Genomic DNA, 26160 nt, shown 5'->3' with positions numbered 1-26160 from the left:
TTTGACTTTTTTTCATAGATTCAATTAAAGAAATAGGAACAATTTATGGGGTTTTGCAACAGGCTGCTGGTAGTAAAGTGCCAAAGAACCAATTTATAATTGGTTCTTTGCTAAGTTGTCTGTTATGTTTAAACATGGTTTAAATATGGTTCATCCGTTGAGTTAGTTGCGTTGAGTTATCATGCTTGAATGATTCATTCATAATAAGCATCTTAATAATAATCAACAACAACAACAAAACACAACAGAATGCCCTGAAAATGATCAGGTACAAGGACTGGACTGAAAATGAGTGAAAAAGCAGCCAATGTCCAAAGAAAAACTTTGAAAGGCCTTCCTGAAACCTAGAGAACTATTGCTCAGGACCACTTGAAGGAGAAATATCAAGTAATGAGGGATGGCTCAAGACTTTTGCACAGTAATGTATATACATAAAAATATTGCTCAGCCCCTTACATCTCCCCTGAGCTGAAGAGCTTTTCAAAGAGTATTCCTTTTATATGTGAAATGGTAATTGTGTTCTCTAATCTAATCCCATTAGAACCCCATACCACCTCTGCAAACCGCCCTGAGGCAATTACACAAAATGTCAATGAATTAAGTAATAGCTTGGTGCCAAGCCAGGGGTGCTCACTGTTGATCACTGCTGTCAGTAGAAAAACGCCCTTGTCAACAGTAACTCACACACAGACACACACACACGCACACACACACGGACGTGCATACAGTACAGTCACTGGTGTTTTCCTGAGAACCATTTAACCTCTCTGTAGGGCACACGCTCACACATTGCTGGCACTCTCCCACCCATTTAACTCATTTCCAGGTCACACAAGTGCACACAGAACACGCACGCACACACACACACACACACACACACACACACACACACACACACACAAAGGGGAATAAAATGCAGCAGGTAAAGCTGAGTGTGTTGCTCTTGGTTTGGAACGTGTCTTCTGCTAGCTTTGTGCTGGCTTCACTTGAGTTACAGATAAGACCGCACAGAAGACAAAATATTCTCTGGACTTGTTTAGAAGCATGCATGAAATACAAATGCAGCTGATCTGTTTGGGACCACTGTATACAATAAGGCCTGGGAGCTATTGAGGCTACTTTACACAAGCATTTGCTCATAGATCATGCTTTCCTAAGCACTCAGCTGGATAAAGGAGGCTTTGTGTAAATGATAGAAGTGATTGTAGGGGAGATGAATAGAGTTTGAGTTAAAATGTGTGTGCCACAGAATGTGATGATTCATCTTGGATTGGCAAAATGATCAAGCTGAATAAAAATTAAAAGCTATCACATCAGAGTGTCAAGTGCAGAGGGCTTGATTTATGATATGTAAAGTTTCTATGAAGTGATTTTTTGACCACCAGGAGGCAGAAAGAACTGATATTATGATAAGTTATGATAATATGCTTGTCTGAGTATGTCTCATAGGCTTGAAAAACGTTTCTTCACTTGCCATCATAATAAATTGAGTAACTTTACCAATGCCCACCTGAGTGGGCTTTGCGATTGCTTGAAAGCCCACACTATTACTTTTTTCAAGATTCGCAAATTTTCGCACCCAAGAGTCAACAAATCATTGCTTTGGTTAGTTAAACGCAAGGTTATAATAATAAGCATATAGGTATCAAAAGAAACTTTGCCTATCAGTTTGTTCTTCTTTCAGCTGCCCCTTTAGGGCAGTGATTCTCAAATCCAGGCCTCATGGCCCAGTGTCCTGCAGGTTTTAGATGTGTCCCTGATCCAACACACCCAAATCAAATGGCTGAATTACCTCCTCAGTATGCAGTCAAGTTCTCCAGAGTCCTGCTAATGACTTCTATATTTGATTCAGGTGTGTTGGATACGGGACACATCTAAAACCTGCAGGACACCGGGCCATGAGGCCTGGATTTGAGAATCACTGCTTTAGGGGTCGCCATCTCACCCCTGGCATCACACCAGCCCTCTGCATGTCCTCCTTCAAGACATCCATGAAACTCCTCTGTAGTCTTGACTCATTTCTTCCTGCCTGGCAGCTCCATGGGGCCATAAGCCAGTGTACTCCTAGTGCCAGTAACAAGGCTGGATAAAATAGGAAAACAATCAGCGTATCTCCTCTTTAAGTCCTGTACATCCACCCCAAAATTCTTCCTCTGCTTCATTTGCTGGTGACAATAAAACCTAAATATGGTTGAAATAAGCTGCTTGGAAACAACTTAAAAGTGGGATTGTTTTCACAACAACCAAATGATATTTGTCCACAGAATGGATTCATTTGTCTTATATGACTTCTTTTAGCTTGATAAGTTAATCTAGGTTATGTTATGATGTATTTTAAATGTGTATTCCATCTCACTTTGAGTGTTTACAGCTACTGAAGATACAAAATTCTGTTATTCTTACAATATTATGAAAATTGCAGAAATACATGCCAGAGACACAAGTTGCATTTCTGTAGTGCTCCTTTTAATATTATTGTGATGTGCATTTGCAAGGTTCATGTGCTTATCCTCCTCAGGTGCAGTGGCTGTGCATAAACATTTGAGTTTCTGCCAGTTTGCTGGTATAAAATCGAGTTAGTGGCTCTGTAGTGAGGCTGAAAATAAATAAATAAATGAAACACCACTCTTAGAAAGCAGGAGTGCTTTAGCACTGAGCCTGCCACTGTTCATGAAGGAATGAATTGGGCTAAGAGAAACTGAGAGGAAAAGAAAACAGCAAGCAGCGCAGATTCAAGTGACAAACTTTATGAATTACTTTTCTGTTTTTAGGTGAAAGTAGTAGCCACTCGCTCTGTGTTTATCTGGGAAATGGTGCCGCACGCTTAAGTTTTCTTTTTGTCACCTTTGTAATTCTGTGCTTAAAATTTGCATCTCATTTTCTGTGAGAGAGCAGTTCTTTATTTCAGTGACTTTTTTTTCCTGTTGAAGTGTTTATTTGAATTTTACAGTCTGATGCGGCTGTATGTGCCGCATGTGTCTTGCTCACTGTATGCCAGTTTATTAACTCAATGCATTTTTACACTAAAATAACTGCAAACAAATATTATATTATTATGCAAATTCCTTACTTTTCTGAAATTGGCTTCTTATTGAAATTCCAAGTAATTAGCTGAGCTGCGAGCATCAAATCCATTTAGGTCACTACCAAAGCAGCACTGAGAGAGAGTATTAAATATACTGTCTATCAAAACTGAAGAAGATGTGTCTGGTACAGGCAGAACCGGTGCTCTGACTGCATCAGGATGAGTGACAGCCTTTTGGGCAGAACTTTGCCAATTTAGGCAAAGCAATAAAAAGCCTCCAGGCAAAAAGCTGGATTACAGTTACAAATACATTCGTGATTAAAAGTCTGCATACGCTCATCACGGGCATGAATATCATGGTAATTTGGGGCTTTTAATGATTTATTTGAACTGTTCTTTTTCTTGGGTGGAATGATTGCACAACATACATCTTTAATGACTTTAAATAACAAAAATTTGGTGCACAAGTTGGAATTTATTTGGGATTTTCTCTAATCCACACAGGGTCAAAGGTATACATACACCCCCACATGTTTGGTTGCCATCAACAAGCTTCTGCCATAATTCTGGCTGGATATTCGATCACTGTTCTTGGCAGAATTGGTAGAGTTCATTTAAATTGGTCGGTTTCGTGGCACAGACCCGGCTTTTAAGCATAGTCCAGAAATTTTCAATAGTGTCGAGGTCAAGTCTTTGGGAAGGCCATTCCAGAGCCTTAATATAGCCTGCTTTATCCATTTGGACACCAGTTTTGATGTGTTTTGAATCATTGTCCTGTTGGAACACACAGTTGTGTCCAAGTTTGAACCATCGAGCTGTTGATTTGAGGTGAAGATGAAGAATTTAGAGGTATTCCTCCTCCTTTATTATTCCATCCACTTTGTGCAATGTACCAGCACCACTGGCAGCCCCAGAGCATGATTCTATCACCACCATGCTTGACAGCTGGTACACTGTTCTTAGGTTTGAAACCGTCATCTTTGCTCCCCCAAACATACCTCTTGTCGTTGTGGCCAAATAGCTAAAATTTCTGTTCCTGGGTTGTTCCTGAGCATCCCAACCAATTTCCTCTCATCTGAGGGTGACAGTTTGTGTCTCCTTCAATATCTTGGCAAAGTGGTGACACATCTGAGTCACTTGCCTTTATGTACAGTTGTTTGAACTGATGACCTTGGACTCTACAGTTGTTTAGAAATGGTCCATTAAGCTTCTGGAATGGCCTTCCCAAAGTCTATACTTAAAAGATGGTTCTGTGCCAGGAAACCAACTAATTTAAATGAACTCTATCAATTCTGCCAAGAAGAGTGGCCAGATATTCAGCCAGAATTATGGCGGCAGAAGCTTGCCGATGGCTACTAAAAGCATCTGGTCGAGGCACAACTTGCTAAAGGACATGTAGCCAAATATTTAGCCCAATATTAGTGGGGTGTATGTATACTTTTGATCCTGTGTGAATCAGAAATCCAAAATAAATTCAAACTTGCGCACCAAATTCTTGCTATCAAAAGTAATTAAAGATGAACGCTGCACAATCATTCTACCCAAGAAAAAGAACAGTTCAAATAAATATTAAAGCCCCAAATTACTAAAACATTCATGCCCATGATGAGTGTTTGTAAACTTTTACCACAACTGCAGCTAACGCAATATGGTGTGAATCAAAATCAAAAGAATTGTAGACATTAGCCATGTTCGAATTGTTTTATGGGAACGGAAACAAAGTTAAGTTTATTAGCCAGTTCCAAATGACTGCAAACCAGGATTAATCAAAAATGGTACTTTTGAGCAAAAAAGCTTTGATTTGTTGGACTGCACAATCTAGGATGAGCATTTAATTTGCTTTTCTGGCTCATTTGTTTGAGTTTCTGGTCGTCAGCTAATTTTTTGGCCCTTGCATCAGCACAAGATTTGCTGTTTAGCGCACGTTGTTTATCGTGCCTGCATATGCATCTTTGCCTCACCTGTTTTTTAATCACAGCAAAAATGCAGTGGGGCGCAGATGACACCATTTCCTGCCCAGTGGCACCATCTGGCTGTAGAGGATTTCCTTAATTCTCTTTCTTAGCCTTCCTGCTTACCTCCTGCTCATCTCTCTCACCAGTCTCGAAATGCTTCCTCCCCGGTCTCTCTCTAGCTTCACAAACATCATTAGACAGCACTCACAGTGTGGTTCTAAGTCCATCTTCTGCTTTCTCCCTCTCTCCCTCGCTGCATGCCTCTCCCTCAGTATTCCTTCCCCTGCCTTGCTTTTCTCTTTTTCACCTCGTCTCTCCATTCGTCGCTGACAGCTCCGCTCCTCAGGAGCACTGAGGGGAGCAGAGAAAACAAAGATTTGGTTCAGTGGCTCTGATCTTGATTTTCTGCAGATTGGATGGAAGATTAGGAGGAGCCTTTATTCATACACCACACAATCGCTTTCCCTGCAACTGCAAACCATGACTGCAGACCACAGGGGTTGCAGCTATCAGCACAAATGTGCCATCTGTGACAAGGCGTCTCTATGTTTTCTACCTAAAACCATGACTAGTCGGGGAACACCGTGTGCTGAACGGAGATCCCAGAGAAACCGGTATGAAATGCGGGAGAGGAAAAAGAGTGAAACAAAAGCACAACGCAACTCACACAAGCCAGAAGTAAACTCTCACATCACAAGAGGAAAGAAGAAATGAATCAATTTTCTTGTAACATCTCTGTTTTGCTGAGCTTAGGCACCTTAATAGCTACAAAATTTCATCCTTTTATGGATCCAGCTGTTCATTTTGGTGTAACTTCAGCATTCATCCGTCAGCTCTCAAAGGCAAAGGAATGGTTAACACTTGGATGGATCCGTAAGCCCAGATTCTCCTACTGAGAGCTCCTCACTGAGAAGATGAACTCAAGAAATAAAGAGTGCTCAGAGAACTCAGCAGTATTCTGGAGTTTTAAGGAAGCAAAGGCAGCAGAGGACAGTGTCGTGACAAACCAGGATCATAAGGTTAGGCGTGACCTGTGTGAAAAATTTCAGGTTCTCAACAGTGTCTTTTTTTTTTTTTATAGTAAATAACTTAATGTCTTATTTTGCCTCAAACTACAAGCAAGGTTGGTATTTTGTGCTGATTTCATGTGATGAGTGAATGCTTGAGAGGGCGCAGCATGTGTTAAACAGTGACCCCAGTTAGGAGCCTCATTTTAGTTAAGCACCATCTTCCCAGTGCTTGATTACGCCTCTGTACCAGCTCTGCTTTACTCTCAGTACAGTGCATTTGCTGGAAAGACTGGAATCTTTTAGTTTATATTTTCCCAAATGGCAAGTGGCAATAAAATCATGACAATTCCCCTTTTATACTCAGGCAGGAACTGTGAAAATAACAGGAAAGAAAAGACAAAGCAGAGAAACCAGACACACTCATCAGACAGAGCTCTCTGCCTCTCCTCTTTCATCTCTGCGGCATTACTTCTGCTTTGATTTCAGATTTTAGAGCACTGTCTCACATTCTCAACAGCTGGAGATTCCATAGCCTTGGTGGGAAAAAATTGCAGCAATAATAAAGTCATGTCTTGTGGCACAAGCAGTATAACTACTTGACTGGTTAAATAAGAGAGAAAAAAATATGGTGGCAAGGCTGAAAGTCAAAAGGGCTGTGACAAAAGTAGTTGATTTATCAGTACAGTTAGTTTTTTCTTATCTATCCTTTCACCATAAAAGTGCATTGACTTTCGGCATGTCTGTGTGAATTTTTGTGCATGCATTCATGGTCCCCACAGGATTAACAGAGCTGTATAAAACTGACTTTGATCATCTGTACATGTCTTTCTAGCACCATCAGCAGTGACCTATATGACAATCGGCTTTTGCCGTATAGTTCTAATTAGCAAATGTCAACATGTTAACGTGCTGAAAGAGGATTATACTTAGTAAACGTCTGCTAATTGTGAACATGTCAGGAATCGGTTCAAAATGGAGCTGAGCCTAAGGCAGCCTCACAGAGCAGCTAGAGGTTGTAGACCTTGAGGGCCAATTCATGGTCAGCCATGGGACAATGAAACACGATAAACAAAAGAACTGTTCCCTTAGCTGTCAGGTGGGGTGCCATCATGGTTTCTAGTGCACCTGTGTGGAATGTATCTGTCTATGTACAATCTGGGAACCCACTGGCTAGCCTGCTGACTTAGCCTCTGGGGGCAGAGGCCAGTTTTTCAAGCCTTTCTGTGTAGCCAGGATATTCAGGAAATGCACAATGGATATCTGGGGCAGGACTTCTTGTTCAGATAAATCTCCAAAAGTCAAAAGCTAATAAAAGCCTGGATCAATCCCAAACTACAGCTGATGGTTTCAGGAGTGCATTACAGTCCCTCATTTTCTCTTCACAGTGCCTGCAGGCTTTGTTTCCATGCAGGTAAACATGTTTGCCTGCATGGAAACAAAGCCTGCCCATCCTTGATTGGTCAAACGAACTCAAACTACAAAGCAAAACTAAAAACAGCAGCCAAAAAATCTTACCATACAAAAATATTGCTGTATTGAGATTTTTCAGACACATGCCCGCTAACCATGTGATGTTAACTTGTCTGCCATTTGGAACATGTGACCAAGTGAATAATGCCCCAGGCATACAGGCCTGGTAACTGGTCTGCGACCATCTGGCAACCAGCGGTCATAAGGGTTAAATCTTTATTGCCCTGGTTGGCAAAAACCTACTTGTGATTGTTTTGGTTGCACCCTGCTTAATATGTTTGATACATATTATAGTTTGAATGGGAATGACGCACTTGCCTGCAAACACTGATCAGTTACTCTCAAAGCTGTAGTGAAACTGTGAAAAGTTCAACTCAAACTGGAAACAGAGGCCATTTGCCTTCTAAGTAAAAGTTGTGTCCTTTGAAACATTTTTAAGGTGCGACTTTTACATTGAAGGCCAACCTTCTCCATTTCTGTTTTGCATCACACTTTATCAGGTTATACTACTGCTCAGCTAGTTGTTTGCAAGTATTTCCAGCCCAAAATGAAATACTACAGGTAACTGTGGCAATGTGCTAAAAGCCAAAGCAACCACTAGGACATTTTCAGTGCAGCGCGTTCTTTGCAACCAATTTCATCCAGCAAGAGCCAGCAACCTCCAGCCACTGCCAGGGAATGAATGTGCTTGCATCACATCTAATACGGCAAAAACACTTAAGCAATACAGTATGTGCATGATGTCACGTGAGAAACCTCAACTGCCAGTTCACAGTGCTGCAAGCCTTCTCACTAAAGGATGTACACCAATAGGTGCCTCCACTATTACACAGAGCTTTTGCACACTTGGTACAGATCCAACAGGTTTCTTAAAAATCACCTAAAAACCAGGCGTAATAGTAGGCATAAGTAACAAACTGAATAAAGGGCTGAATGCTCCAGGACTGCAGCTACCTGCTGTGTTTTTGGGAAGTGCCCAGCACGACACTTTCCTGAAAAGCCTAAATCAGTTCCTAAAGCTCTTAAAATCTTGAACCTCTCAGATTGTGAGGCGAAGCACACACTGCACAGTAATCTCAGTGTTGTAACAGAGGAAATGGGCAGACAGTTTTTGATCCAGGCAGGAAGCGCTGGAGCCATTTACAGATAGATGAAAAATAAATGGAATGAAGTCAAAGGAACACTGTAGCAAAGGTGCGACAACTGCCTCTTTAGCCCCATGTGACGATGAGAGGAAGAAAAATCATAATGCCTGAGTCTGAGTTTTATTTCTTTTCCGGGCCTTGATGTAAGACGTCCCCTGTATCTGCTGCTTCCATCGTTTCCAAATAACAGCGCAGGCTTCTCACTTTTTATATAATTTTCTGGGCTTTGCTTACTTCACTGCAGCACTTGGGTATGCACATAAAAATGCACCCAACTTGTAATCTCCCTTGTGGCAAGAGCAGTGATGTGACCTTAACAGTACAATATATTTGAGTTTGGAAATCAAATTACATATGCCTTTCACATAAATATACATTCAAATCATGGGCAGTCTGGGAGAAAAGAAATGGGTAATTTACATTTACTGTATTGATTTCCCCAAAAGTGCCCTGGCAGCAAATCAACTTCTAAGCTCATATACTTTTCTGCGCCGTGTCGCCACTTACAGACAGAAAAAAAGCAAACTGTTTTGCACTCTCTCTTTTATTTCATTTTGGATTCAGCATTTTTATCAAATTGGGAAAAAAGATATTTCAGTGGTGCAAAAGTCATTCTGGGGAGTCAGTCATCTCTTAGTCCTCCCGCCTTCATTCCTGCTTTCTCTCGTGCTCTCTCTCCTCCATGGCAGTAATTGTGTCCGGGGCTAATAGGTGCTTACATTAGCATGTTTATACATTATTCATACGTCTCTGTTGGAATGCACTGTACTGCTGATGTCTTATGAAATCAACATAACGTATACCTCTAAACTCTTATCAGAATTTGATTAACATATGGTTTGGGCCAGACAGGGCTGGAATTTTATGCTAGCTGGTGAAAAATTAATACATTAAAAAAAAAAAAAACAGTAATGCAGAAAATAAATCACTTGCACTTTGGTAAGAGGACCAAAGAGATCACCTGCCAGACTCACACTTGTCAGCATGAGTCCAAAGCCTGCATCTGTGTGTTCGAGTGTATTTACATTAGCACATACATCTGTACAGACCCTACTTGTGCAGCATCCCTGTCCCAGCCTATTCACTCGGTACGACACGTCTGACCTTGGTGTCCTCTGCGCTTGGCACTGAGACGAGAGCCCTGTCTAATCACACTGAGCCATGCCTCAGCTCCTGCAGGATTTGGCTCACCACCACTCTGACAATTTTTGACTCCGCATGGCCCTTCTGTGGCTCGACAGCTAAATACCAACACATGCTGCCATCAATAGCGTTAAATGCCAATTACATGCTCTCCCCCAGATTTTACTGGCAATTAATGGCATTGGAGCAAAGCTGTCCTGTTATAGGTTTAATTGATGTTTCCTCTGTCCTGTTGTTGCTGTTTGTAACCTTGCAACAGTCATGTTGACCTTTTTATTTAGAGACTTGCACAGTACAGTAGGAGGCAGGATAATTAAAGGGCAACTACTATGCTTATTTTCAACTCCATATTTTACAAGGGTAGCTTTGCATGATTCACTGCTGAAAATAATCCTTCTTAATTTTACACTGTGCCTGAGTCCCCCCTCCAGTTCATCCACTGCCTGAAATGAGCCAATTCATCTTCCTTCTCCCTCCCTTTAAGATAAATGTCTTCCAAATGGTTGCACATCAAAAACAAAAGACTTGAACAGCAAGTGAGAGGGGCATCTCCTCAGGTCCACAGATAGAGCTATATACTTGAGATGGCCCAAATTGGAATATCGACCCTTGCTGGCTAAACTGTCTGAAAGCAAGTGTTAAGAGTAGTCTGATGCCTGAAATTTTTTAAAAATGTTGCCCATGTTTAATATGTGCATCTATTATAATAGTACATACAGTATGCTGAATGGGCACCTCCTGGGTCAGGTGTTCCTAGCATGTCCTACCAGGAGGAGGCCCAGGACACACCAGAGAGATTGCATCTCTTAGCTGACCTGGGAATGCCCCCAGTGTTCCCCCGGATGAGTTGAAGGAGGTGACTGTGGAAAGGGAGGTCTGGTCTTCTTTGCTTAGGACACTGCCTTCATGATCTGGCTCCAGATAAGCAGGATGGATGATGGATGGATGGATGGATGGATGGATGGATGGATAGATGGATTATATGGCATATATGGCATAAAATAAGTGAAAGGATTTGCCCTATATTCGAAAGATCTCCAGTTCAAGACCAGGAGGAGACAAACCCAGGCTCAGAAGGTCACAAGCCAGTCTGTATGAGTCTGAATGAATGGGAGGGTTGCATGAGTGTAAAGTCTGCTGTGGTGGCCCCTTGGGAAATAGGGGATCAGCTGAAGGTACCTTTTATAATAGGTCTCCTTTAAGCTAAATATTTCCTGGTTTGGTTATTTGGAAGAATGGATGATGTGGGAAACTGTGTTCTTTCAGATGCCTGACTTTAAAGAACACTTTTACCTTTTAATTGACTTTTCAAATTCACACCAAATCACACTGGCAGAATAGCACAAAATCCTGCATGGGTACAAATTTAAAATATGCAGAGCTGCTTTCACAAGAGCTTGAGAACTCCCTTTCTTTAGGAAAAAGAAAAGTTGTATGCCACCTTTTTGCAGTCCCTAAAAATGTTTTCATTTTCTTTAAGTGTTTATACTGAAAACTTGTCTCATTTTCATCAAATAGCCTATTCATTGACCCCTGTTATTACAATCAAATATACATTTTCAGAACTAAATGATATAAATGCATTTCCCTGCTACAATGTGGTCCTGGCCCTCTAACACACCCAAAAACGGATAAAATGAAAGAAGATCCTTTTACTTCACTGGGAAACAATGCAATCATTCTGAGATTGATCTGATGCTAGAATAACTGCCCACACGACAAACAGCTTATTTCCCCACTTCATCTCTCTCCATGGTCAGTAAAGATTGCACTGGACCAAGAGTGTCCTCACATGACCAAGGACGTGTGTGTGTGTGTGTGTGTGTGTGTGTGTGTGTGTGTGTGTGTGTGTGTGTGTGTGTGTGTGTGTGTGTGTGTGTGTGTGTGTGTGTGTGTAACTGTCTGATTGGCTGCATCAGTTGAATTCTACTGAAGATGTTTCCATTGGTTAAGATCAGATAAATGGGAGGAAGAGAGGGAGCAGTGGAGTAGAGCTGACAGAGCAGCTAAGCTAATACAGTGATATGAAAAGTGCAGGGAAGACAACATTATGCCATGTTGGATGAAAAATCCAGTAGGTGAGCTGATGCATTTACCTATGCTTCACTGGTCAACAGAGTAGTGCATGAAAGTAAATTGAAAAATGCTGAAATGTACTGACCAACTCACCTGGAAATGTTTTCTCAGCACTCGCACTTTCATAAATTTATTACAAAATATCTTTCATCCATGCATTATTTAGCAGCACATTGATTTATCTGCACCTTCTTTTCAACTATGCAATCTGGGAAACTAACCAAAGCTGAGGCGTGCCTCAGTGCAATCCATACAGTTTGTCATTCACTCAGAACTGGCTTGATCCAGACATTCACATAAGAATGCCAAACACGATATGCTGAGGGGGGAAAGACAGCTAGGAGACCACCGATGAAAAATATGGGCAGTAATAAGGAACAATAACACATGCTGGAAGGTGGTGCAGACTACACTGGCAGCCAACCTCCGCTGTTTGCTCTGGGGCCTGGCCGGTCCACTTGCCAACTTATTTTTCTGTCTGTGTTTGGGAGAGAATATCACGTCAAACTTTCTGCCAGAATTTGATGATTTAACATGTCCTCGGTTAGCAGAAAATATGGTCACTTGTAAAACAATGAGTGGTGTTTGATTTTCTGAAATAGACAGAGGTAAGAGAACAGAAAGTGTTGGTGATCATTTTTTGCTATAGAACACTTATTCCAAGAAAAGATGGAAAGTGAAAGAAAAACGACAGAATGAAATGATTTGTAAATTATTTTGACCCTATAATTAATTGAAATGAAAAAGAGTGTTCAGAAATGTTATTACTTTTTGAAAATAGATTTGAATTTGGTGCCAGCAACATGTTTCAAAACTGCTGGGACCAGTGCCTGTTTAACATTGTGTTGTGTTGCCTCTTCTTTAATGACACTTTCTAAGCATTTGGGAAATGAGGACAGAAATACCTGAAAAAGGATTTCAATTGTTCAACAGTTTGGGGCCTTTTTAGTTATATATTTTTTTATTTAAAAAAAAGAACCCAATATTTTCAGTTTGTGACAGGTCTGGATTGCAGGTAGGCCATTTTAGCATCAAAACAAGTTAGCAGCCTTGTGCTGTTGCAATGCTTGCATAATATTGTTTGGCACTGTTGTTGCAAAAGACAAAATATGTTCCTTATATAGATAGTTCCTACATGGGACGTTGGGTGGTAAATGATGGTTTATGAGTGCAAAAACTCATTTCACCTTTCACCTGGCACAATGCAGTCAGATAAGTACCGTTCTCCTGGCAACCGCCAAACCCACACTCATCCATCAGATTGCCAGACGGAGAAGCGTGATTCGTCTCTCCAGAGAACACATCTCCACTGTTCTGGAGTCCAGTGGTGGCGTGCTTTACACCACTGCATCCGACACTTTGCATTGTGCTTGGTGATGTAAGGCTTGGATGCAGCTGCTCGGCCACGGGAACCCATTCCATGAAACTCTCTACACACTGTTCTTGAACTAATCTGAAGGTCACGTGAAGTTTGGAGGTCAGGAGAAATTGATTCTGCAGAAAGTTGGTGACCTCTGTGTACTATGCGCCTCAGCATCTGCTGACCCTGCTCTGTGATCTTATGTGATCTTATGAGTTGCTGTCATTACCAGTCGCTTCCACTTTGTTATAATACCACTAACAATTGACTGTGGAATGTTTAGCAGTGAGGAAATTTCATGATTGGACTTGTTGCACAGGTATCATCCTATCACGGTACCATGCTGGAATTCACTGAACTCCTGAGAGCGACCCATTCTTTCACTAATGTTTGTGGAAGCAGTCTGCATGCCTAAGTGCTTGGTTTATACACCTGTGACTATGGAAGTGATTGGAACACCTGAATTCAGTGATTTGGATGAATGAGTGAATACATTTGGCAATACAGTGTATGTTTGCATATTTCAATAAATTGTTACACCTATCTCCACCTGCCACTTCTCATTTTATGTTAAAGCTACTGTCAGGTAACCATTTTTGTATTTTGCGACTAAAACTACACAACCTACTGTATGCTACACAGTATCAAAGTAGCAATAAAATAGTATGAAAACACCTCACTGCACATAAAGTGGTAAATGGTAGATAAAATATCAAAAGTAAAACAATTTATTCCACAATTTTTCCCCATTGGTATACAATATGATTAAACTTACTGCTGAAAATATTTAAGGTCGAGCTCATTTTAAATACATTATATTCTGTTGAAGTTACAATAATGCATCATATTCTTTAAAATCATAATGTTTGTAGTACCTCTCCTGTGAGGATCAAATATCTCTAAATAAACAGCTGTTAATGAGCTCAGAAACACAGGACTAAATCTTGATTGTTTTTAAATTATGTAAGATATATATAGCTGGATTAAAAGGTGTGAGCAGTGTGCAACATGGCTAACTGTATGTATCTACAGGGGAGTGACCTCTCAGAAACGTTAATCTGAAAGTACTGGTGGAGTCTCCACCTCTTCAACTTGCCCATTTTATTAAACAGGACCTGGCAGGACTTGAAATCCCCTTTGCATCATCAAGGCTTTCCTTACTAACATGCTAAAGGAGTTATTAAAAACTCTTTCAAACTACATTCTAACTCCTCTACATTACACTTCTTGGCCAAAGTGATTAGTAAGAGGAAATTTATCTGGTACAATGATGAATCACAGATTGCTTGTTTACTTGCTAATGCTAACTCTTCCACACAGTGTGCAGACTGTAACTGATCTTGGAGCAGTGAAAGTAGAGCAGTCTCCTGTCAAAGGCCGCAGGTTTACTCACAATGCACATGTGCAAACATCCAAATAAAAGCAGCTGGCCTCTCCACTTGACAAGTGGAGTCATGGTTAATGGGACATGAACAAGCCCATGAAATCATCCCACACTGCAGATTTCAGTGGTATTGGAGGCAAACAGAATTAAAACTGCTTCCAAAGACAAGACAAGTCAAGATGGCAGTAATTTAAAGGATGAATGCAAACAGGTAAGAAGATTTAGGATAGACTGCTGTTTGAGATGAGCGCTTTCCCTTTGGTACAGTTTAACTGATTTCATTGGACAAGCACTCTTTACCTTGCTTGTCCTGATGGAATGCCACTGATGTAACTGTATATTACGGCTTAAATTAAAATGTAAGATTGTAGCAACAACAAAATGTTACTCAAATGTTCTTTTTTCAAACATTAGAGTAGCTCCAGTTAGTTTTGGACAGCCCATACTTTAATGGGAACAGTTTGTTAGTTTAAACTCCACACTGTGTTTAGACTGTTTGGGTAGCAGATTAAATAGCACTCTTATCATGTTTCTAACCAAAACAGAAATCATTCCTCTAAATGTTGCAGGTGCTTTAAAAAATAGGTGAAAATGTGCCCTAGGTGTAGACATATGGTGGGCTTCTAATGTGACACCGCAATGCACCCCCTCATTGTGAGCAAGCATAAACATCTGGCAGAAGGTATTAGGGAGACTGAGAATTATTGGTTGCACTGTGGGGAAGCGCAGGAGGTAGCCATCTATACACAGGTTGTCCTTTCATTGCTGCAAAAGCTAAGGAAAGCTAAGGAAATCAGATGTTCACTTGATGTTAGCTGAATGGCAACTAGCACAAACAATCACTGTGGATAATAATCATTTGTTTTTATCCACTACATGTGCTCAATAATTTGGACTTCGAGAAAATAAATAAATAAAAAATGACATGGCCCATCAATGGAAAGTTCACAATAAACTCTACTGAGGTAGAAATTATAAGAAATTTCTTCAAATAATGCTCATGAAGGCACAAATACAAGACTGACTGTGCTTCATGCCTCTTCACTAACAAGCACATCATTTTCAAAAGTGCACAATGATGTCAAGTCGCTTGGGATGATCCCCCTTCAACGAGTGCTGGGATTACTGTAAGCTGATTTTCCATAATTTACCCTCACCAAGTGGAAAAGCACAATCCGGATTCAACTTCCTAACTCCCTCTCCTTATCTTGTTCCGCCTCACATCATTGTTGTCTTAAGAACAAATGTGAGTTATGCTGGTAAACCTGGAGCTGTAAATAGGTGGTATTGAAGTTGGTTAATTTGCACTGCAAAGCAAAGGTGCAAAGGTGTTGCAGGTGCTACTCTAATAGCATGGAGTTTGTTTTGTCTTTTTAGATACTTTTTGGCTTTTTAGGATGTCACACTTTAATTGTGTGACATTTTCATAGTTTTACTATGAGTTCAAACATCTCTAAGAGAGATCCCCATTATTTTCTCACTGAGCGGATTCTCCTCTGAATCCACAACCCAGCACACACATGCTAATAGGACAGATGACACCACGGTTTTGGAGGAGCTTGTGTGATAAAAATTGAGCAGCAATTCTGCACAATAACAAACAACCTCCTTCAGATAGTTCTGTGCAGAAAAACACTGTAATTTCTATAAATGCTGAGCTCTACATCATCCCAGCTATTACCAACATTTTGTGTGAAAGACAATAACATGGTGTCAGTGAAAGAAGTTACCTCTAGGTCTACAGACACATTAAAGCCCAACTTCGTGGTGATACTCCAAACCTGGCGAGACCGCTGATGCAATCTGATTTACATACTGGTTTCGAGTGAGAACATAGTGACAGTCACAACAGCGAGTCAGCAGCAGAGTTTCCTTAAATTTTCATGAAATTTTATATAAAGATTTTATGCCCAAATTATGAACCCAAATGACTTATTCTGATAACTTTATTCGCAGCACTACAAGTAGACTAAAGTTTTTACTTTAAAATCGTGTAAGAGACACTAAATTTCAGTGATATTTGAGATATTCTGACTTTTCTCTCTACTAACAAGTTGACCATCAAATATTTCATTACCTGTAAAATTTCATATACACATTAATGTGTGCTGTGTTTCTGAGCTCATTTACAGCTGTTTATGTAGAGATATGTGATCCTCACAAGAGAAGTACTACAAATATGATTTCATAGAATATGATGTATTATTGTAAATTCAACTGAATATAAAGAATTTAAAATGAACCCAACCTTAAATATCTGCAGCAATAATATTAATCATACTGTATAGTACTGATGGGGAACATTTTTCTGCAGAATGAATAGTTTTACTTTTGATATTTTACCTACCATTTACAACTTTATGTGCAGTGAGGTGTTTTCATATTATTTTATTGCTACTTTAACTAAAGGAATGACTAAAGAATTCCTCCACGACTCATCTTTGTCAGCTAATAGTGAATATTTTGATGATGACTATAAAAGTAATATTATTTTACAATTCTTCAGCCAGAAAGGAGTGCAGAGGGCTGGTGTATTTAATGTTGTGAGTCTGCCTCTATGAGATTCTATTTACTGTCAAAAATTCAACACCACACAGACCCCAAGGACAAAATCACAGTAGGCCTACTAGTCTGTCCTGGCTTCTGTAACTCCTAGCTAACCATTTGGTGCTGTCCTTGAGTTGGCTAAATTCAGGTCTGCCACCTGTCTGCCTGCTCCACTTGCTCAGTTAACTAACCATCGACCGACTGCCTCCTTGCTTGACTGATTACCAAACTGTGATTACCTGCCTTTCTTTCATCTGTATATATCTGTATATATTGGACTTGCTTTATTATTTATTTATTTTTATTTTCTACTTTTACTTTCCTAATATACTAGTTCTTAAATTTTATTTTAACTTAGTTGCTTATTTCAATTGTTTGTAAAGCAGTCGCAAGTAAGAATTTCATTGCTCAGCATAACCACAGTGTTTTGCGGTGTACATGACAATAAACTTCTTGAATCTTGAATCTTGAATCTTGAATCTTGTTTATACCATCCCACCAGGTCAAAGTCATCTGGACTTCTTTCTCGCTTCACTCAACAAATAGTTGAGTCCAACCCCTGGTCCCTCAGCATGAGGTCTTTGGTCCACTGCTTTTTAGTCTGTTTGCTTCTGTCCCCAGCTGCCCCCTGTTACCCTGCAGTCAGGGTCCTACCTAAGCCCTTATGGTGCTTTAGGTTGCTTGGTTTGGGTCCTTGCATTTGAGTTCACACATACTTTAATTATGAATAAGAAAATGTATGTTGTACTTGACAGCCAAAACTGACTGCATAAGAATAAAAGAACAAATACAAATGCAAGTGATATGGCATTTATGTGATATTGAACCATACAGATGTTCTTATCAGTGTTCAGTTTCAGTGCTTTAAGGGGTGATTAGGTAACTAAATTTACTTTTGCACTAATTCCCGTAATACAATGTGAAAAGATCTAAAACTATAATCTGTCTGTAAATCAGCAGTTGTCCATCCTTTGATGTGAGTGAATGCTTGATTTCTACTGGCCCTGCCTATTGGATCTTCCTTCAAGCTCCGGTGTCATTTTCTTTATGTGATAAAAGCTATACAGCATCAGCATTAACACAGAGACTGCCTCTCCCCCTGAGCCATTTAATCTACCTGCAAAGTGTGAAGATAACAGAAGCCATTTCAAACCACCACTTTCATGCCAAGCGGTGTTCTTAAACAACTGCTGCTGTTGTTAATTTTGATTTCTAACTACATGGTTAGAAATAGTGCACTCTTTTACACTGGCATGGTACTTTTTTATCAGTGGCACAATACACTTTAATTTAAAAAGGAACAGAGATTAAAACTGATTTAAGAGGGATAAGTGAGCTATTGGATACTTTTCTTTTTTTTTAAGTAAACTAAGCTGTTGCAAGTTTTCATTTTCCTGCTTTGCCCTCCAAGAGGGAGTTTTAATCAAGAAAATGCCTAACAGTAATTATGCCAAAAAAAACAACTGAAGAAAAACAAGGGCACTCTGAGTGCTTTTAAAAAGCCACTCTCTGCTGAAAGGTACTAAGTGTCAGATGTCCAATTATAAGAAAAGAATGGTTGAGTAAAATCTCTTGACAGTAGCTTCAAAGTGCTAAAGAAACAAGAAACCAAAAAAGTAAAGTAACAGCGTGCACAGGTGGATCATTTCAATCCAGCATGGGCTAAATTTTAAGATGGTAATAAAAATAATTTATAGACAGATTGCATTTAATTACTATAGCTGGAAAAAAAATTCTAACTGTTAATGGTATTAAAAATGCATAGTGTGATGAAAACATTGAGGGTTGCAGTTAGAAAATACTGTGAAATGTATATCAATAAAATGTAAATACAGTGGGGAAAATAAGTCTTTGATACACTGCTGATTTTGCGAGTTCTCCCACCTACAAAGAATGGAGAGGTCTGCAATTTTTATCATAGGTACATTTCAACTGTGAGAGACAGAATAAAAAAAAATCCAGAAAATCACATTGTATGATTTTTAAATAATTAATTTGCATTACCTGTATAAAAGACACCTCAATCAATCACACTCCAACCTCTCCACCATGCCCAAGAGTTGTCTAAGGACACCAGGGACAAAATTGCAGACCTGCACACAGCTGGGATGGGCTACAGGACAATAAGCAAGCAGCTTGGTAAGAAGGCAACAACTCCTGGCACAATCATTAGAAAGTGGAAGAAAAACAAGATGACTGTCAAGTTTCCTCAGTCTGGGGCTCCATGCAAGATCTCATGTCGTGGGGTAAAGATGATTCTGAGAAAGGTCAGGAATCAGCCTAGAACTACTCTACATGGGGGTACCTGGTCAATGACCTGAAGAGAGCTGGAACCACAGTCTCAAAGATGACCATTAGTGACACACTATGCCATCATGGATTAAAATCCTGCAGGACATGCAATGTCCCCCTGCTCACGCCAGCAACTGTCCGGGCCCGTTTGAAGTTCGCCAGAGACCATCTGGGTGATCCAGAGGAGGTATGGGAGAAGGTCATGTGGTCAAATAAGACCAAAATAGAGCTTTTTGGTATCAACTCAACAACTACAACTCCGTGTTTGGAGGAAGAAGAAGTCCCAACCATGAAGCATGAGGGTGGAAACATCATACTTTGGGGGTGCTTTTCTGCAAAGGGGACAGGATGACTGCACTGTATTGAAGGGAGGATGGATGGGGCCATGGATTGCGAGATTTTGGCCAACAACCTCCTTCCCTCAGTAGGAGCACAGAAGATGGGTCGTGGCTGGGTCTTCCAGCACGACAATGACCCAAAACACAAAGCCAGGGCAACTAAGAAGTGGCTCTGTAAGAAGCATTTCAAGGTCCTGGAGTGGCCTAGCCAGTCTCCAGACCTAAACCCAATAGAAAACCTTTGGAGGGAGGTGAAACTCAGTGTTGCCCAGCGACAGCCCCGAAACCTGAAAGATCTGGAGAAGAGCTTTCAGGACTGGGCCAAAATCCCTGCTGCAGTGTGTGCAAACTTGGCCAAAAACTACAGGAAACTACGTCTGACCTCTGTAATTGCAAACAAAGGTTTCTGTACCAAATATTAAATTCTGTTTTTCTATTGTATCAAATACTCATTTCATGCAATAAAATGCTAATTAATTATTTAAAAATCATACAATGTGATTTTCTGGATCTTTTTTCTTTTTAGATTCTGTCTCTCACAGTTGAAGTGTACCTGCGATCAAAATTATAGACCTCTCCATTCTTTGTAGGTGGTGAAACTTGCAAAATCGGCAGTGTATCAAATACTTATTTTCCCCACTGTATACATACATTTATCAGTAGTTTGGTGTCTGCTGTCCAAGTTTAGTCATTTGTCATCTCCGCTGTACTGTTTGATTTGCTTTCAGGCCATTTTAGATTAAGCTTCTGTCTGTCTTACTTCCCTTTCCCAATCAGGCTGTTTGCTGTTGTTCACTGAAAACAACCCCAGATTAAAAAAAATAAAAAAATCCTTTTTCTCTTTTAAGCTAATTAAAAAGAGAGCAGATTCCTGGAATGCTTTTTGGGGATAGGGGAGCTGTGAATGTGGCCTTTAGGAGGTTGGGAATAGGAAGAGGGATTTCCTGTGGGTGTGCAGTCTGTTCATTTGAAACCCCAGGATGCACAGTTGACATTGAGGTTCTCACCTTCACCAGGATGTTATGGAGGCAGTGCAGGTGAATTAGCTATTGTTAGGAGTTGTGATGGTTATTTTGATATGGTTTGTGTAAGATTTTTATAGATCTTTTATGTTTCTATAAAATGAATGGGATTTATTCTTTTTTTTTTTTTAATTTTAGAATCATCTTTAGCAATCCAAAACAGGAATGGTGTTTCCCTCCTCATCTTTTCTGACAGTTTTTCACTAGTTTTGCATTTGGCTAGGGTCAGTGTCACTACTGGTAGCATGAGGCGATACCTGGATCCTACAGAGGTTGCAGAGGTAGTCTAGTTCCTCCAGGATGGCACATCAATACTCCTGTCTGCAAGGAGAAACAGGATGAGCACTACCAGAGCCTGACAAAATGACCTCTAGCAGGCCACTGGTGTGTCTCTGACCAAACAATCAGAGGGTGACCTGAGGGTCCAACGTCCTCTGGTGGGCCCTATGTTCACTGCTAAGTGGAGCCCGATTGGCATTTGCCAGAATAGGCAGCTCCATCTATGCTTTTCACAGATGAGAGCAGGTTCACCCTAAGCACACATGACGTGTCAGCGGTGGTCTAGGGATGCATATCCAAGGTAGGATGCGTAGACCTCCACGGCACCCTGACTGCCATCAGGTTTCAGGATGAAATCCTTGGACCTACTGTCAGACCCTAAACTGGTGCAGTGGGTCCTGGGTTCCTCTTGGTGCACGACAATGCCTGGTCTCCTGTGGTGAGAGTATTCAGGCAGTTCTTGGAAGATGAAGGAATCGATACTGCTGACTGGCCCCCACACTTGCCTGACCTAAATCATAGGTCATCTCTGGGACATTAAGCTTCGGTCTATCTGATGCCACCAGGTTCATCAGGTTTTTGGTGTTTGTGGCTCCTGGATCTTGCTCCCTTTAAAACCACAGCTTTTTGTTGTTGTTGTTTTCTATTAGTTAAATGCAACAGTTTATAACATTTTAATCTTTCAAGGGGCAGGCTGGCATTCTTTTGGGAGGCATGCTAAACACTCCAAATGTACAGACAGACGGGCATCAGCGACTGAATAATGGAAGTCTGTGTCTTCTTATCTCAGGCAGCGCTGGCAATTAATTTGAGGGAGAGTACCATTTAAGAATTTTATTTTTGTTGATAACATAAAATATTAAATATTCGCACAGCACTTGAACACGGTGTCATGTACTGTATTAAACCATAAGTACAGTGACAGCAGATTAAAATTTCATTTTTAACTTACTCAAACAGTCTGTAATTAATCATCAAGTGACCCACACGGGAATAACATTTCAACCAGCATTTGTCTTTCAGCCATGAAGGCAAAGAGAATTTGGCGTTTAAAGCCAGCTGTTATGTGAAGCCTGCTGTTTCAGAGCCATTTTGTTTTCCTTTTATTCACTCAGATTATAAAGTTTCTTAAAGGGACAAACAGCAAGCCAAACCCAACAGACTTATCAAAGTATCTTTGATATGTCTTCACCAAAATCAAATCTGATTAGCATTTGGAAGTAGGTGATGGTTTATGAAGCCCACTCAGTCTGACTCTGTGTTGCTAAACAGGCCATTTTGTTTCACCAAGCCCCAGACCCACTGTCCTTCCCAGTCATCATACTTTTCATCGTTCTGCAACACACTCGCTCCTTGCTGATCTCTTTTCTCCTCTTCATCCTGCTCCCACATGTTTTTCCTTCACCTCCGATTTCCAGTTCCAGATCTGTATGTGCCTGAGCATCTTGGTTCTACCGGTCAAAACACAAACTAATGGCCTGTGTGAGGTTGATAGGGAGGTATATGTCTGATTCATGAATAATTTGGTAATGCTCTGCATTTCCACTAGGGGCTGGGATACCATGTTTGGGATGGATATATGGAGAACGTATGAATCTACTCACTCACTCAACATTTACTTGTGGAATCAAACAAGGGCTTCACTTTTCCTTATTCTTTCTCCCTCTCTGCTACTCCTTCCAAGTTGTCACACAATGGCTAGTGTGCAATTTCACAGCTCGCCAACACGTTACCTGAAAGTGTAAAACATTTCTGTGTTTACCAAAACACTTTATAGCATCTGTTCAGCACAGTATCAAAGCACCTTACCTTCTGTTTTTTAAAAATAAACAAGCGTGGGAGAGTTAGCACAAGCAATCAACCTGCATGTGACAGAGGAAATTCTTATAATGCTCTCCTTTCTCAGATTCATAACCAGTTTTTTTTTTTTAACACACACACTCAGTGTCACTCAATATTCCAGTTCTGATGTCTGTTCATTTCCACAAGAAAGTCACATAAAGTCATCTGATCCACATGCTTTGCTTCCTCAGATGAGCCGCTCAGACCTCATGAATTGCTGATGTATTGCAGGTTTAACAGACCAGCTCCAGTTCTTCCAGTTATAATGCCTTTCAAATGCTGATCCAGGATGCCCTTGCCACAACAGAACCTGCAAAGCCGAGAAAGCCTCGGGACAGAGTGGGTTGCATAAGACTAACAGAGAGCAGAGAGGAGAGCAAAGCTCTATTGGATAACTGCCTGGCTTTTTCCACACCACTTGACCCTGGCACATACACCTAGCCCTCCCCTTCCTCTTCTCCTCCACCTTTTTCCTCCTCCTTAGCACGGGCAAATGAAGTGTCCTCGCTCTCGGCTCTGATCCTGAGAACCTATGACAGCCAAAGCCTTCCTCCTCTCTGAAGTAAGCCTTCACAGTGATAGGCTAGTTTACTATTCCCCACTCCAGCCCAAGCCGCAAGGCATGGACACGGCTGAAACAAAAGCTGTGTGACTGCAGTGAATAGAAAGAGTGAGCTAAATAATAGGAAAGGAAAAAGGGTGCTTGACCTTACCTGCCAGAATCTCCCTTTAAGTGTACTTTAGCTTAGAATCTCTGCACTCTCACAGTGGGATTTAAGAAGGGGAGGAAAACAAAAGCCCACGAAATAAACTTATTACATTTTTAAAAAATTGTTTTTACTAAATTTGTTTTTACTAAATTTTGAGAAGTCATACTTCAGAAAGAGTTTGTTTTTCAATATGTTGATAAATCATCCATTGATTTATTAGTATGTAAAACCCCAGTGGTTGCTGGACACCATCCTCCAAGCCTTTCATTCTATATTAAAACATTATAATAATAAAAGAGATTCTTGTTGGCTTATTAATAATTGTTAATTACACATTAATTACTCACTACAACACTTATTGATAAGGAAGTTAGAGGTGTCCAATATTTGGCATCTATAATGCTTTATGAGTGGTCATTAATATCAAACTGCTATTGGTTAACATTAGTAACTTGTTAATTACTGATGTGGGAAGGATTAACAATATTAAAGATCGGTTTTGGTCTCTTTAATGCACTTAAATGGTATATTAAAAAGTAAGAAGTAAGAAGAAGTAAGAAGTAAGAAGAAGAAGAACTATTGCTAAGGAACTATTACTAATAATATCATTAAGTTTAATTAAACATTTAATGTAACACATATATTATTTTATCATCTCTTACATCTGTTACTATACAATAAGCACCTTATAATGTATTTATTAATGTAGAACAGCACTGAAGCTTTTTGGTAAACGTGTAGCCCTGATGATGCATTCACTGGTCTGTTTTGCTCCGGGCCAGGACTCTGACCAACCACCGGCTACAACCTGTGTAGCCTTTACAAGCCTCCTTACACACAGATTATCATCAATCCAAAGTGGTAAGGCAATCATGTCTCTCTAAGACAGATTGCTCTGTTAAGGTGCTTCATAATTTAATATCCTTCTCGTTCTTCATCTACCTTCTCACCCCCCCCCCCCCCCCCCCTACTCCCCTCCACTCCCTCCCCTCTCTTCCTCTGTCAGCCTGGCAAAGTCACGCTGAGTTCCTCAAAATGCATTAAATTATGATGTGTCATGAAAGTAATTCTCTCTGTGGAGCATGAATCACATGACAAATTCCTCTACGGCCTTACCTTTGACACACTGTATGCACATAGCAGGTTAATAGATTAAAATTAGCTTCAGGTTCCTTAAATTATTGACCCTGGCCCCGTTTTTTTTTTTTTTTTTGCCTCCTGCCAGCAATCAGTTTACAGGGAGTAGTGCGTGCTAATGCAAAATGGAAGTGTGAGGGGAGGAATGGAAGGGGTACTTTACTTCACCTTCCTGTCAAACCGGCCCGTTAGTCTTTCCTAAAGACTTTTGTTGAGCACGCAGGAAGTGAATGGATGGGTAGGTCGGACTTAAGTTTCAGCAGTGCACCACTACATCAATGAAATGGCTTGTTGGTGCACTCTTAATAATGTACCTTTAAAAATTCATGGATGAATTTGAATTAATTCAATTTTTAATAACCACCATTTATTATTAAGCCTTTCCAATGAATATTTCACGTTCTAATCTTATTAACAGGATAGAGTCTTAAGACTTTCTTTGCCACACAACAGATTTTCCTTAACTTGTGTTTACCCACGATAAACCCATTCCACTCCGATCTCCAGCGAATTTAATCAGATACAATGAAAAGATGGGAACACATGGTTCTCACATTAAAAGGAAAGTTCTGCCAGTGCCAACTGATGTGCTTTATTAGGTCTGAATATGCTCACTCTGTGAGAATTTCAAGTCATCTGCAATGTGCAGTGGTATGAAATTATGCTTGTCCTTCAATGTGGAATACATCTGAATGCCAGATGATATATTTTCCAGCTTGAGAGTTATTTGGCCTCTTTAAAGCTGAATCTTTTTGGATCTAAATGCCTCTTTAGCAACACGCATACTTGATGCGTTTAGCTGTAAGGCTTAATTGAAATTTTTCTTTATCAATTCTCTGCAACCTACTGCAGAAACAAATGCTATGTTTTCTCTTTCATTTCCAACTTCTTGGCTCTCTGCATAGACCTTGAGCATAAAACAGGCTGTTTTTATAGATGTCATACTGTTATCACTCAGTCCCCTCCACCCCCACTCCCACCCCCCAGGCGACACAACATCTTTGTTTATGTGATGATATCCTCCTAGAGGGTCAGATCACCTGCGTTTGTATACACAGGTCAGATCAGCGGGGAGTTGTCACCAGCTCTCAGTGTCTCTAATGAACTCCAGCCGTTTGACTGACAGACGGGTTATAGGCTGGGAGTAAACTGCAGAGCGACGTGCCGAGCTGCTGTGTTTGTGTGTGACTGATTGGATACATTCTTAATGAAGACACGCACACACACACACACACGACACAGTGCCACAGATCTGTTTGAGGGTATGCTGGGATTGCTTAGAGTTGGAGCACTTCTGTGTCACACGTAAATGTTTGTGTAGTGGTATTTACAAGTGCAGGAGAGAGAGAGAGAGAGGTACTGTATTTGCAAATCTGTTTAGTGTGATAGTGATTCTTAGCTAACTCGTACCCCAGAGGGCCAATT

Source organism: Archocentrus centrarchus, chromosome 18, assembly GCF_007364275.1.
Source record: "Archocentrus centrarchus isolate MPI-CPG fArcCen1 chromosome 18, fArcCen1, whole genome shotgun sequence".
NCBI lineage: Eukaryota > Metazoa > Chordata > Actinopteri > Cichliformes > Cichlidae > Archocentrus > Archocentrus centrarchus.
Note: the sequence above shows the minus strand (reverse complement) of the source record.